At 42.5% G+C, this 14,682-nt stretch overlaps 1 protein-coding gene across 1 annotated transcript in view; it reads right to left on the reverse strand.

The window, feature by feature from the left end:
* LYST (lysosomal trafficking regulator) overlaps positions 1-14,368 on the reverse strand; it is a 221,106-nt gene extending 206,738 nt beyond the window's left edge. Inside the window, exon 1 of the mRNA XM_011935733.1 lies at positions 13,845-14,368. The gene's annotated coding sequence lies outside the window, so the exon portion shown is untranslated. The remainder of the gene's footprint in view (positions 1-13,844) is intronic.
* Positions 14,369-14,682: the final 314 nt, after the last annotated feature.

Below are 14,682 nucleotides of genomic sequence, written 5' to 3' on the forward strand. Positions count from 1 at the left end.
CACTTCTCTCAGATAAAAGTCAAAGTCCTTACAATGGCCTACAGAGCTCTATATCATCTGGCTCCTCATAACTTCGTCTCTTTCTACTCTCCCATCACTACCTACATACCTGCTTCTTTACTGTTTACCAAACATGCCAGATACAGTCTTGCTTTAAGAACTTTGCACTGACTGGCGCCTCTGCTTGAAATTTGTTTTCTCCACATGGCTGCAGTTGTAACTCCTTTATCTTCTCCATGTTTTTGCTCAAATTTCACCTCTCAATGAGGTCTACCCTCAATACTACCCTTAAACTAGTTAAGAGGGGCCTCTGCCCTGGACCCCACACATGAATGGACCTCATCTCACAAATGTTCCCTAAAATAGTTGTATTTTGAAACATTGTCACTTCTTGGGGGAGGGAACAGTGGCATTGGTGAGAGTTGACACAGTTGTTAAATCAAGTTTAGCCTAAAACTGCCTCCTTGCATATTTTAAGTTCAGCCTAAAGGTTTTTCTGTACATCGTGAGCTATAACAAATGAAGGTGTAAACAGGCCGTAGCCCACAACTGTGTCAATTCCTGAGTTTTGGCCAATCAAATGTTTGAACTGTGTTCTAATAAGGCAAATGTTGAGCTGCAACCAATCCAGTTGTTTCTATACCTCACTTCCATTTTCTGTACATCACTTTCCTTTTTCTGTCCGTAAATCTCCCACCATGTGGCTGCCCTGGAGCCTCCCTTGGCTCAAAAGGCTGCCTGATTCACGAATCATTTGTTGCTCGGTTGAACTCCTTCAAATTTAATTCAGTTGAAGTGTTTCTTTTATCACAGTGTAATCTGTAACTCTAAACATCATCTCTTTCATAGCACCCATCAACTTCTGACATACTACATAATGTGCCTATTTCTTATGCTTATTTGCATTGTCACCCCTGTTTAGACTATGGGTTCTACAAGGGCAGCAATCTTTGTTCTATTTCTGTTGTATCCCAAGGACCAGAACAGTGCCTGGCACTTAGTAGGCACTCAGTAAATATTTGGATAAATAGTTAAATTAAGAAAATTTTGTTGAAAATTCAAATAAATATCCAAACAGTAAGTTGACCATAATTTTGGAGCTGGACAATCTTACTGTCTACTACAATGCATGGGAACAGAAATGGATTTGTGAAGTGGTAGAGGAATACAAGACTGCGATTTCAGCAATAGCAAGAAAGTCAGAATTACACAGATGAATAAAATTATGCATTTGACTAAAGACCTGCATCAATTTAATTTTGAGTGTCACTTTAATTTAATTTTGAAGTGCTTTACCTTATTAGGATGCATATGCATCTTTTAAAATGGTGCATCTTGGTAGCCACCTTGAAACTTTATTGAAGAGGTCAATTCGTAATTAATGTCTTCATTAAGTTGTTACCAACACCCACTTCATTTTGCAAAAGTTATCAGATTTGGTTGTAGTATGATTCTTTCATGTAATTTTCTCTACTAAATCACTGATAGCATTTGAAATACCTGAAAGTATTGTCAGAGGCGTCCTAACTGGAGCGACTCCATCTTGAATAAAGGCCAGATAAAGCCAAACCTGCTGTGTTACATTGCCAAGGGCTTGGGCACTGTTGGTCACAAGATGTTATGGTTGAGGGAATGAGTTAAGATGCTAATAACTAATTAAAGACCCAGAATTTATGGAACTGTCCTAGAACTTTAAGAACAAAAAGCATTCTTAGTTTAAGACTAGGTTTTGCTTTAAAGATTATAATATAATACACTCATTAATTCTTGCTGAAATCAATAGTAACATAGGAAAATAACAATACTAATAGCATGTCACAAGCTGATCACAAGCCTCTGTAACAAAGTACACTATTCTTAACCTATATAAGCAAGCACTACGTTTAAGGTAGTGAGTTCCTCCTTTTGCTTTCTGAGGACACCCTACTCTGTAATTGAGTAGTCTCTAATAAACTATCTTAACTTCACTATACTCTGCAGCTCACCCTGAATTCTTTCCTGTGCAAGATCCAAGAACCTGCTCTTGAGGTCTGGGACAAGACTCGTTTTCCGGTGACAGTATCTATACTTTACTCAAAAACTCTCATGTCCTTGCATTAAGAGATTTATACATGTGGGGGAGGAAAAGTTTCCTCAACCCTCCTAGGGTTCCTGGCTGATTCTGAAATAAAACAGACAGATTAACAGGAAAAAAATATATAAATGTATTTAATCAAAGTTTTACATAACATGGGGCCAAGCACAGTGGCTCACGCCTGTAATTCCAGCCCTTTGGGAGGCCGTGGTGGGTGAATCACCTGAAGTTAGGAGTTTGTGACCAGCCTGGCCAATGTGGCGAAACCCAGTCTCTACTAAAAATGCAAAAATTAGGCAGGCGTAGTTGCACGTGTGTGTAGTCTCAGCTACTCAGGAGGCTGAAGCAGGACAATCGCTTGAACTGGGAGGCAGAGATTGCAGTGAGCCAAGATCACACCACTGCACTCCAGCCTGGGCGACGGAGTGAGATTCTGTCTCAAAAAAAAAAAAAAAGTTTTATGTAACATGAAAGACTTCAGAAATGAAGACCAGAAGACCCAGGGATAACTGCCCGTTTTTCTGCTTAGAATCAATGAAGAATTGACAGCACTGCAGAAATGTGACTGGACATGGGCCAGGCGCGGTGGCTCAAGCCTATAATCCCAGCACTTTGGGAGGCCGAGACGGGCGGATCACGAGGTCAGGAGATCGAGACCATCCTGGCTAACACAGTGAAACCCCGTCTCTACTAAAAAATACAAAAAACTAGCCGGGCGAGGTGGCGGGCGTCTGTAGTCCCAGCTACTCGGGAGGCTGAGGCAGGAGAATGGCCTAAACCCGGGAGGCGGAGCTTGCAGTGAGCTGAGATCCGGCCACTGCACTCCAGCCCGGGCGACAGAGCAAGACTCCGTCTCAAAAAAAAAAAAAAAAGAAAAGAAAAGAAATGTGACTGGACAAAGGAGTTTGGTCTCATGGTAATAGACGGAGGGGGAATCCAGCAATACCTGTCTCTTCCGATTCTTCTTGGCATCTCTATGCTAAAAATATAAAAAATTAGCCAGGTGTGGTGGTGCACGCCTGTAGTCCCAGCTACTTAGGAGGCTGAAGCAGGAGAATCCCTTGAACCTGGGAAGCGGAGGTTACAGTGAGCCGAGGTCCCACCATTGCACTCCAGCCTGGGTGACAGAGCGAGACTCCATCTCAAAAAAAAAAAAGAAAGTTGGGAAGAAAAAGAATAATATTTCCAGGTTTATGGCTTGCTTTGTGGTGGAGGAGTTCTACTTTCTATGGCTTGCCTTAGAGTTTCCACGGCCTATCTTGAATGAGAAAGAGAAGCAGGAGAAAGGAGGGGGAGAGAAGGTGAAACAGATCTTGCTTCTGAGGCTCTCTTGGTTTCCTGCAGTTCGTTCAAAGTACTCAGCATGCCAAGGCACCAAACTTTGGGGTATTGTGTTGAGTCCTGACATAAACATCAAAAACTATTTCCTTGAGGTGACCTTTCCAACCAACCAAAAGTGTTAACACAACTGAAACTTCCCCTCTCCTGTGGAAACCTCAGGCGAATGTGTCTTAGTGTTCTACTTTCATATGTAGGAAAGACTGTACTTGTGGGCAACAGTGTCGTTAATTCTCATACACGTTTGTTTTTTCCATTTAAAATTTCTGACCTGTTTTTCTGCTTACAACAGAAAATGTATGCTATAGTAATAAACTCAAACACTAGAGAAATGTATAATATACAATGTAGGAAATGGAAGTATTCCATGATCTCACCCTGGAGACAATCATTGGTAATTGACGGACATGCCCACAGGTGTTTTAGTAGACACACACACAAACACAGAGTTGTGGTTATTATTGTGCTATTATTACTATCACCACCACTATCATTGAAAAAAGAGGGATTTGGGTCCATTATTGAGCATAATTCTTAGCCAAGTGGTTTATTTGGCATTACTTACTTTAACAGCCAATATTTGTCTATCTTAATTCCCAATATATTCCTGCAGTCTACACATTTCTGAGTAACTTCCACCTGAAACCACACTAGCTGTTTATTTTGGAAGAGCAAACTAAATCTGTCCTACACAATAGACAGGCTGAGAAGTGCAAGGAAATTAAGAAACATTATCATTTGAAATACAGGTTTCCTATTCATTCCTGTTTATAAAGCCAAGAGCCCAGGTTATCTAAGCAGATTAAAAATTACAAGGACTCACTAAAACTCTTGGTCACTCATTCAGAAGGAAATGGAAAAACACAGATAGTATAAGTTCTCAGCAGATGCATGGAACAGAATATCACTTGACCACTTCAAAACAGCAGTTGAAAAGGGTGAGTCAGAGTCAAGATAAGGAACAGGTAAAGATATGTATGTGTGTTTCACTGCCTCCTCGAAAAATGGTACTACATAAAAAGATTCTGAATATGTATGCTTCACCATTCTATAAACACCACAATTTTGCACCATTTCAAAAAATGTCTCCAACTCTACCTGGTCCCACATGCAGAATCCACTACAGTAGTAAGATTGCAAGATTGATCTGTTATTTCAGACCTTCATTTATTTTCTGTATACTTGCAATGTTCAAGGCTTTGGAATGAAAGACATTCTGGGTCTGCTTGGACTCCAGACAAGTAAACAAGCAATTAGAGTAGAGGGAGATGAAGGTTATGGCAACATTGTGCATAGGATTCTCTGGAGCAGCACCGAGGAACATCCACCCCCCATCCCGGGATCATAAAAAGCTTCTTGGAAAGGCAACATCTAAACTTGAGATGCAAACACTCAGCGGGCTTTAAGCAGGCCAGTTTTTCCTAATGTTTTAAGCACCTCCAGTCTAGGATAAATTTTTTAAAATAAGAGTAATGCAGTGGGTTTTTCATAAAGCTAATTTTATCCAAAGGACTGTCCTTTATTCTGAAACTAAGACCTTTCTACTTTTGGAGAATTTAAATAATCTTCCTTTTATGATACAGAAATAATAGTTTGGATATCTCAAATAGCCTTTCTGGACCAATCAGTTGACAATTAAGAGTTGCACATTTGATTGGTCCCTGAAAGGGTTTGTTGTTTTGTTGGTGGTGTTGATATGGTTGTTATTTGTATGTGCGTGTGTGTGCATAGACGTGTGTGTGTAAAATCCACGTGTCCAGAAACAACTGACAGCTGAGCTAGGATGGACAGCAAGGGTGTTCCAAGCCCAGGCTCCTCCTCCAACCAGCAGCATCAGCATTACCTGGGAGCCTGAGAGAAACACAGAATCTCAGGCCATGCCCCAGACTTACTGAGTCAGGCTTGGCATTTTAACATGATCCCTGGGTGATTTATATGCACGTTAAAGTGCGTTTTGTTCCCTCTATTCCTAGAATAGAGGGAACAGCAGGGGAAAGCCTGGTGGGAAAGATCACGGTGGTTTGAAGATCTTTTCCAAAGTGAAAGAGTCAAGGCCACAATTCAGGGAGGCTGAGAGTGATGCTGGGAAGGCAGGCAGGAGGGTAGAGGAAGATGATTTGTGTTTTCCCTCTGCTCCCACTGTAGCTGCATAGATCACTGTTCCCTATTTCCTACGGTCATTTTTAACTAAGGCATGTTCCATGTCGCTTACAATGTCCAATCACTTATTGAAAAACCTCAAAGCACAGGTTAAATATCCTGGGACAAATATCTTGGGCCTATTGTGTGGCGATTAGTGGGATGCTGATTAAGCATTTCATAACTGTAATAACAAGTTATTCTGACTTTCCAGAGTGGCTAGTGGAGAGTCTGTTTTAATAAGGACCAGATACCAAAGGATAAAAATTTACCCTAAGCCAGGGGGCAGCTACGTCATGCTGATGGAAGGAGTCCTGCCCCACACAACTGCTTGGTTGTCTAAATTAGTTTTCATCCTATACCTGCATAAGAACTGCGCTGCAGCCTGAGCAACATGGCGAGACCCTATCTCTACAAAAGTAAAAAATTAGCCAGGCATGGTGGCACACACCTGTGGTCCCAGCTACATGGGAGGCTGAAGTAGGAGGATGGCTTGAGCCCAGTAGTTTGAGGCTTGTAGTGAGGTATGATTTTCAAATCTGGGCGACAGAGTAAGACTTTGTTTCAAATACACAAACAAACAAAAACAAACAAACTGCATTGCATTGAATGTACTAAAGGCATGATCTTTCCCTATTTATGAGTTAGGATTTAAATTAAAATATGCTTTTTCTAGGCTGGGCATGGTGGCTCATGCTTGTAATCCCAGCACTCTGGGAGGCTGAGGCGGGTGGTTCACTAGAGTCCAGTAGTTTGAGACCAGCCTGGCCAACATGGCGAAATCCCATCTCTACTAAAAATACAAACATTAGCCAGGCATGGTGGCAGCACCTGTAGTCCCAGCTACTCAGGAGGCTGAGGTGAGAGGATCACTTGAGCCTGGGAGGCAGAGGTTGCAGTGAGCCGAGATCACATCACTGCACTCCAGCCTGCGTGACAGAGTGAGACTGTCTCCAGAAAAAAAGAAAATGCATTTTCTTTTTTATCTGCTAAAAGGCAAAGAATATCCCACGTGGCCAAAAAACCAAAACACAATCCAATATCGTTTTCCCTCCCTCTCTTGCTTCCCACAGTATTTCTATTGTTATTTTCTTAAAAAAAAAATGGTTTGTCTTCTCAAATACACTTTGAGTTTATTAAGTTGTGGGAACTGCATTTTGACTTTTTGTGTTCCCAAGTGCCCAAGATAGTAGTTGCTCAATTAATTTTTTAGATAAACGAGGAAGCTGATGACACAGAAGAATACAAATAGTTGAATGAATTCTCTATGATCTGTAGCCACATGGCCAACAGTTGCTAGAGCTGATTCTCATACTTGAGGAGATTTTATTTAAATTCTGATTTTTTGTTCCTGGCAGATCGGAGTATTTGACTTCTGTGTGCACTATGGTGCGACATCCTGTTTGTTAGTAAAGTGCTGTTTTCTGCAAAGAGAAACTAAACTAGTAAAAATGACACAATCATTTGCGCAGCTCACTACATAAGCTAATTTGAGAGGCACAGGCCTGTCATATTTGGAATTGAAACTGAATATTAGTGTAACATGGTCCACTTTAAGCCTAACCTATGTTTACCACTAGAATTTAGATGGTCTGAGTTATGGGGGTCCTGGTGGGGCAACCCCAGGCATTGGTTCAGATGAGTGACTGAAGAACTCTCATTCAGACCTTCCCAGGTACAAAAGCTTATCTGATAATAAAAGTTGGGTTGCAGAATGGAGCAGGTGATTGTAAGCACGACAGAGGGTCTGGCATCCAGATTTGCTCCTTGCCTGTTCCCTAGATATTTCTATATCCAGTCCTGGACAAAAGCATCTGAGATTTAAAACAGAAAGGCTTATTTTCCCTAAAATGTCTGTGGGATCCCTGGTCAAAGTCAGCACTGATATGCTATCCATATAACCGGGTGGTTATACCAGAGAAAAGAGAATGGCCCTGTCCTGCTATCCAGAGGGGCCAGCACCACACACCAGCCATGAGAGAGAGAGGTCACTCAGTCTATCAGGTGTTTGCTGGAGCCTCTGATGGAAGAAAAATCCTTCTCCCTCCCCAGATTGTGCTGACATCAGAGGAAGAAATATAGGAATCATGGGAACACAGAATTCAGTTTGTAAACAGTTCACTTATGGTCAACTTTTTGTTGTTGTTGTTTTTGGAAATGGGGTTTCACTCTTCTTGCCCAGGCTGGAGTGCAATGGCACAATCTCCGCTCACCGTAACCTCCGCCTCCCAGGTTCAAGCAATTCTCCTGCCTCAGCCTCCTGAGTAGCTGGGATTACAGGCATGCACCACCACATCCGGCTGATTTTGTATTTTTAGTTAGACATGGGGTTTCTCCATGTTGGTCAGGCTGATCTCAAACTCCCAACCTCGGGTAATCCGCCCACCTTGGCCTCGCAAAGTGCTGGGATTACAGGCGTGAGCCACCATGCCTGGCTGGTCAACTTTTTTTTTTTTTAACGTTTCTATTCCGTGAGTACATTTCTGAGACAATTGTATCGCTTAGCAGTGTAGATGTAGTCCAGGTGGGTCATCTTATGGAAAATAAAATGTGTGATCTATTCTGAAGTATCTGACAATGTCTGCCACAAAAAAATAACAATAAATCTAAAACCCACATTGATATTGGAGCAAATACAGACATTAGGTTGGAAAACCAATCACTGAAATATAATATCAAGAAGATAGGGCAACAGGGTGTTACTAGATTCTAGAAATCTGAGGAAGGCCGTTGACTCAGATAAGATGTACCAAATCACCTTTGTGAATTGGGAAGGGCCTCAAATATGCAAGGCATTTAAACATGTCTGGGCCCACTTAATAATGTAATCTTCTGGATCTTTATGGTTTTAAAAATCATCCTGTCACTTCGCACATGTTGGCAAGGTAGGGTAGCGTAATCAGCAAAGCCCCAAGGCCACATCCCCAGGGGCAGGTGAGCTCCGCCTTCAGCTGCAGGGGGGACTCCAGACCAGGAGGCAGTCTTGGCAAATTGCATTCCCACCCTGAGCAATGAGGTAGTGGCTTGTGGCAGAGCAACTCTAGCTCTGCAAGTGGACTCTGTGGCCAGTGTGCAAGCTGCCATCGAACTCAGCTTCTCCTGAATTCTGTGTGATTTCAAGAAGATACTCTCCCTTCTATCCCACTCTCCCTGATTCCACCTCCTTGGACACATGTTCCCTAATAGTCAGATACTAGCAATCTGAAGTAAAAATAATGATGGCCGCCCTGCTTCCGCCATTGTGGCTCCTACTGCCCAAGTTTCTCCTCCAGACACAAAAGCACCAGCCAAGATTTTGAGGTCACCAAATCACAGTAATAGCTGACCAGGAAATGTTTCGTAAAACACCGTCACAGGACCTCTCACCCAGCAGGATAACCTCTCCTGACTTGTTTCCTGCCAAACCCATAGCACCATTTTTGGAACTCAGCTGCTGACTGATAATTAGGTCTAATAGGAGAGCAAGGGTTTCCTGATGGGATACAGATGATACCATATTTACTGGCAGCTGTGCCTTTGCTAATTGTTGGAAACTTGGCTTTTAACCCGTGCTTGCCGCCTACCATGCTGGGCTTAGGCAATCCAATGAACACAGTTCTTCTCACATTAATATTTTTTTAAAAAAATTTTTTTTTATAGATTTAGGGGTGCAAGTGCAATTGTATTACATGGATATATTGAGTAGTGGTGAGGTCTGGGCTGTTAGTGTATCCATCACCTGAGTAGTGAACATTGTACCCAATAGGTAACACATTTTTTTAAGAGACAGGGTCTTGTTCTATAGCCCTGTCTGGAGTTTTGGGTGCAATCATAGCTCACTGTAACCTCAAACCCCTGGGCTTAAGCAGTCCTCCCACCTCAGCCTCCCAAAGCACTGGGATTACAGGTGTAAACCACCACTATCAGCCATTCTTCACACATTGAAGACAACTATGAGGTGAGTATCCCTACCCACTTGTGGCTGACTCTTAATACACAGAAATGATATTAGAGCATTTATCACTGGGGAGAATACATTTGCAGGTATGGGGGTGAATTCTGACCAAGGCGGGCAAGACAAATCTTTGTCTGCCCGCAAGACAAATCTTTGGCCACTGGGGACTGGTTTTGCAAAAGGAGGGAGCATATGGCAGGAATGGTTGCCTGCCAACAATATTCACCTCAAGAACTGCTGAGTGGCACTCCTGGTGCTACCTGTGTTAACTGGCTCCCTAACCAGACACCTGACAACATGTGTGGAGGACACTGTTTGAAGGGAAAGAGAACAGGGAAAAATATTTTCCTCCAGTTACATAGTCTGTTCCTTTAACACCATTCATTATACTCATCTTTTCCCCTCTAATCAGAAATGCCACTTTTATTACATATTAACTGCCCTTCAGTTTTCCAGGCTGTTTCTGAGCATTCTGAAACAGAGAAATATGGAACCATAAACTGAAAGCTCTGAGAATGGATCTAGCTTTTTTCTTTTTTTTTGCTTTTGAGACAGAGTCTCGATCTGTCACCCAGGCTGGAGTGCAGTGGCACGATTTCGGCTCACTGCCAGCTCTGCCTCCTGGGTTCAAGTCATTCTCCTGCCTCAGCCTCCCAAGTAGCTGGGATTACGGGCACGCGCCACCGTGCCCGGCTAATTCCTGTATTTTTGATAGAGACGGGGTTTCACCATGTTAGCCGGGGTGATCTCGAACTCCTGACCTCAGGAGATCTGCCCACCTCAGTCTCCCAAAGTGCTGGGATTACAGGTGTGAGCCACCATGCCCAGACTGAGAACGGATCTAAGTTTCTCAGAAGAGCAAACTCTTGTCTCGTTTTTTCTTCGAGTTATCAGCAATTACATGCACAGCACTATACCTTTTATGTCTTGTATTTACAATTCATTGGTTAGGCCGTCTGAATTCTCTAATTGTCTCAAACATGGTTTTTGTTGTTGTTGTTGTTGTTGTTTTGTATTGACTACTTCCTCAATTTCAGAGAAGAAGGAAGACTATATCTCACTCAATATTAGTTTAGCAATATATGTGAAAAAAACTCAGTAGACTTGCCTTATACTGCCTTCCCTTGTGGAGAATCAATAGCATAGACATTCTGAAAACATGGACGGTAAGAATGGAGGTGGTAAGATGTACAAGTAAGTTGATTAGTCAGTTATTCTAAGTCAAGGATCCCATGTTGATTTATTACTCGGTAAAAGTGTCATCATTTGACACCATCATAACAGTGACTATACACACATCTTTACCACACCTGATATGTACAGCAAACCAGAAAGAATCATGGGAAGTGGGTTAGGGTATTTATTCTAATGCTATAACCAATACTGCCTAGATGGAATGTACACATGCCATGTAGGACTTACTGTCTGTTTTTACCAAGAGTATTTTTTCTATTCTTGCCTCAGGGCTTTCCTTCTCTGTGCCTATTCCTTTTTCATGGAAAACTGTCTCCCCAGTTGTGATATTTTAAAATCCCACCAGCACTTATCACCGTAAATGTCCCTACGATTCTACTTCATCTTCAAAGATTTTTCTTATGCAAATGGGAAGATCAAGTATTGCTGCATTTTGTCCTTTAAAGAATTCCATTTAGCGGCTGGGCACAGTGGCTCACACCTGTAATCCCAGCACTTTGGGAGGCTGAGGTGGGTGGATCACCAGAGGTCAGGAGTTCAAGAACAGCCTTACCAACATGGGGAAACCCCATCTCTACTAAAAATACAAAAATTAGCTGGGCATGATGGCAGGCGCCTGTAATTCCAGCTGCTTGGGAGGCTGAGGCAGGAGAATCGCTTAAACCCAGGAGGTGGAGATTGCAGTGAGCTGAGATCGTACCACTGTACTCCAGCCTGAGTGACAGAGCCTGTCTCAAAAAAAAAAAAAAAAAAAAAAAAAAAACCAAAAAAAAAAGAATTCAATTTAGCTTCCTTTGAGAGAGGACCATGAGTCCAATTTACTGTCATTTGAGTCTGCAATGAAAGGAAAGGATCCCTAGTATTACATGGGGTGCTGGTCATTGTGATAATTCAGATGATCCCACTTTTTTGAGGTTACCAGAATGCTTTCACTTGGGTTGCCTTATTATCATGAATGTAAAGGAGTGCTTGTTATTTTACTGAGGGTAAAATCAGCCTAGAAAATTAAGTGACTTGCTAAACGTGATGTGCAGGGCAGGGCTGGAACTGGGGTTCCTAACTCCGAATTCCCAAGCAGGTCATAACAAAGTGATAACTACAAAACTTACCCACTGGTTTTCTTAAAAGGATTTTCTCCTTAGAAGTATTTTGCCAGAGTTTAATTTCAGATTGCAAGTGTTATTCACACTGTCACGTTTCAACAGGTTTGCAAGTTCTACTGTGTGGAAAACATACTTTTACCGCAGGGAAGAGTCAGATGTTCTTTGCAGAGTCTTTGTTGTGCTTTAATTATCTAAAATTACTCCTTGGGAATTTGTATATATCTACATTACCACATTGAAGATGCATATTTAACATGCACAATCAGCTTTGAGGAAAAATAATAGGGGTTTGAATTACCATACCATCCAACAGTTACACTTCTGGTACATATCAAAGAGTGACAGCAGGATCCCAAAGAGATATTGGTACACCCATGTTCATAGCAGCATTATTCACAAAAGCCAAAGGGGAAGCAATGCAAGTGTCCATTGATAGATGAATAAAGAAAATGTGATACATGTTTTATATATATATATATACACACACATATATATATCACTGTGTGTATATATATTTACATATACATACATATATACATATATGCAATGGAATATTATTCAACGTTAAAAAGAAAAGAAATTCTGGCACGTGCTGCAACATGGATGAATCTTGAAGGCATGATGCTAAGTGAAAAAAACCTATCACAAAAGGACAAACCCTACATATAACATATATAGAGTAGTCAAATTCACATAGACAGAAAATAGAATGGTGGTTGCCAGAAGCTGGGGGATAGAAGGAAATGAGGAGTTAGTGTTTAATGGGTATAAAATTTCAGCTGGAGAAGTTTAAAATGTCCTGGAAATGGATAGTAGTGGTGGTTACACAAGAATGTGAATGTACTTAATGTCACTAAACTGTACATTTAAAAATTGTTAAAATGATACATTTTATGTTATGTATATTTAAACACACACACTTACACACACACACACTGTCTCTCTTTCACTCACACACACGCGCGCACACACACACACACAGGAATAGGAGGAAGAATACTTAACCCAGATCTGGAGGAAGGAGGATGGGGAAGGCTTCACAAAGGAGGTGGCTTTGTCTTGAAAAAAGAGGAGGAGTTTGGCAGGCAGGACAAGAGAAAGATATTCCAGGCTGAGGGAATAGCATAGGAAGTAAGGAGGCAATTCCAAGGTCATATTAGGAGAACAGCAGGTAATCCAGGTGATGACAGTCCTGGACTCTTGCTGGAGATAAAGCTGCGATGGCAGAGGGAGCCGATCTTGAAAGCTCCTGTGTGCCATGCAGAAGCTTTGGACTTCATTGCATAGGTACTGGGAAGCTACTGGAGTCCATCAAGCTGGAGATATGACCAAGCTTGCATTTCAGAAAGAGAATGTGGGCAGTTGCATGAAGAGAGGATTGGAGGTGAGAGCGACTAGAGGCAGAAACAATGGTGAGGAGACTCTTGCAATAGCCTAAGAGAAAGATGAGGAGGGCCCCAGCTGAGGGTATGTGGAAACGGAGAGAGGTGTTAAGAGAGTGTAGGAACCTATGAGAGGTGGTAAGTGAAACCTAAGGGTGTGAGATAGCCTTAGAATAGATCAGAAATATAACAGAGGCTGAAGGGTTAGGGAGGGCTAGCAGTGAGAAGTGAGAAGGAGAGAAAGAGTAAGTCCATGTGGGATATGATCAGTTTCATGTGCCTTGTCTAAAAACATCCCACATGAGTCCATCTGCACACATGTATTGAGTGAGTCCTTATAACTATGCCATGACCCAGACAAATAATCTCAATCTTACTGGCACCCAAGAATCAGATTGGAATCTCTCCAGTGAATGTCTTTGGCTCACCCCACTCCAGAGAAGTATCCATATTCTCCCTCCTCAAATACTCTCCCCTATGGTTTCTCTGCAGTCCTGGCCACTCTCTGAGCAAGTAGTCTGCAGGGGCCAGCTCCTGGAGGCAACAGGACTGCCAGGAATTCATCCACCAGTCATCTTTTTCTGTGGTACTTAAAGCTCTCAGTCTGCACCCAGCCTGCCCTCCTAAGCTGCCCATGCTCTCGGCTGGCACTGAAAAGTGTCAGAAACAATTTAACCTACCTGAACAGTGATTACCTTCTTTAGATGAGCGAGGAACTCTTTGTTGCAGACTAATTAGCAACCATCTTCCCAGGTAGCTGCAATGAAACTGGTCTCTTCCATGCTGTTAGGTAAGCTGGGTCTCTTGTTTGCAGTTAGATCCTGGCTTCTGTTCAGCTGACTTAGGGTAAGATTATTCTCCTGGCATTGAGGAACATGCACGGTTGAGTCAAACAGCCCAAAACCCCGTTAGATGGCAAGGGAAATTTCTGCTGTACTCTGATGTCACCCAAGGAAGACACAGGAACAGATGGTGAAGGCAAAAGCTTCATGCACCACAGAAACCTCAGTATACAACTTCCCCATGTAAGAATGAATAAACCGCTGAAAGAGGCCAAAACCCCAAACCCTCTGCTATGAAGACTGCTCTTCTCAAAGCCAAAAGGTCATTGGGATGGCTTCTTAGAAGCCCTTGCGTTGCTTTTTCGTTTGGTAACGGGGCTAGGAAATCTCTGTGTCACCAGGAAGGCGAGTGGCCCTCTCTCCCTCTGGCTCTTTGGCAGGTGGCCACGCTTCTATCACATGGGGAATTTGGCAAATCAAGTCCGATTCTTTTGCAGTGTAGCTGCAGCAAGGATTTCCAGTTAGTGATTTTGTGGTGGCTCCTATGAGTCATAATTCCCTGATTCTTCTGCAGAGGGGGCGGACCTAAGTTTGTCCTTGTGAGGACCATCATTACTCTTGGTTTGAGAAGGCTGCAATCCTTGGAGGACATAGAACTAAACCCCAAAATCTGAGTTCTTTTTTCAGAGACAAGGTTTCGCTCTGTCATCCAGGCCAGAGTGCAGTGGCACCATCA

The sequence above is a fragment of the Colobus angolensis genome, unplaced genomic scaffold (assembly GCF_000951035.1).
Source record: "Colobus angolensis palliatus isolate OR3802 unplaced genomic scaffold, Cang.pa_1.0 Scaffold148, whole genome shotgun sequence".
Taxonomy (NCBI): domain Eukaryota; kingdom Metazoa; phylum Chordata; class Mammalia; order Primates; family Cercopithecidae; genus Colobus; species Colobus angolensis.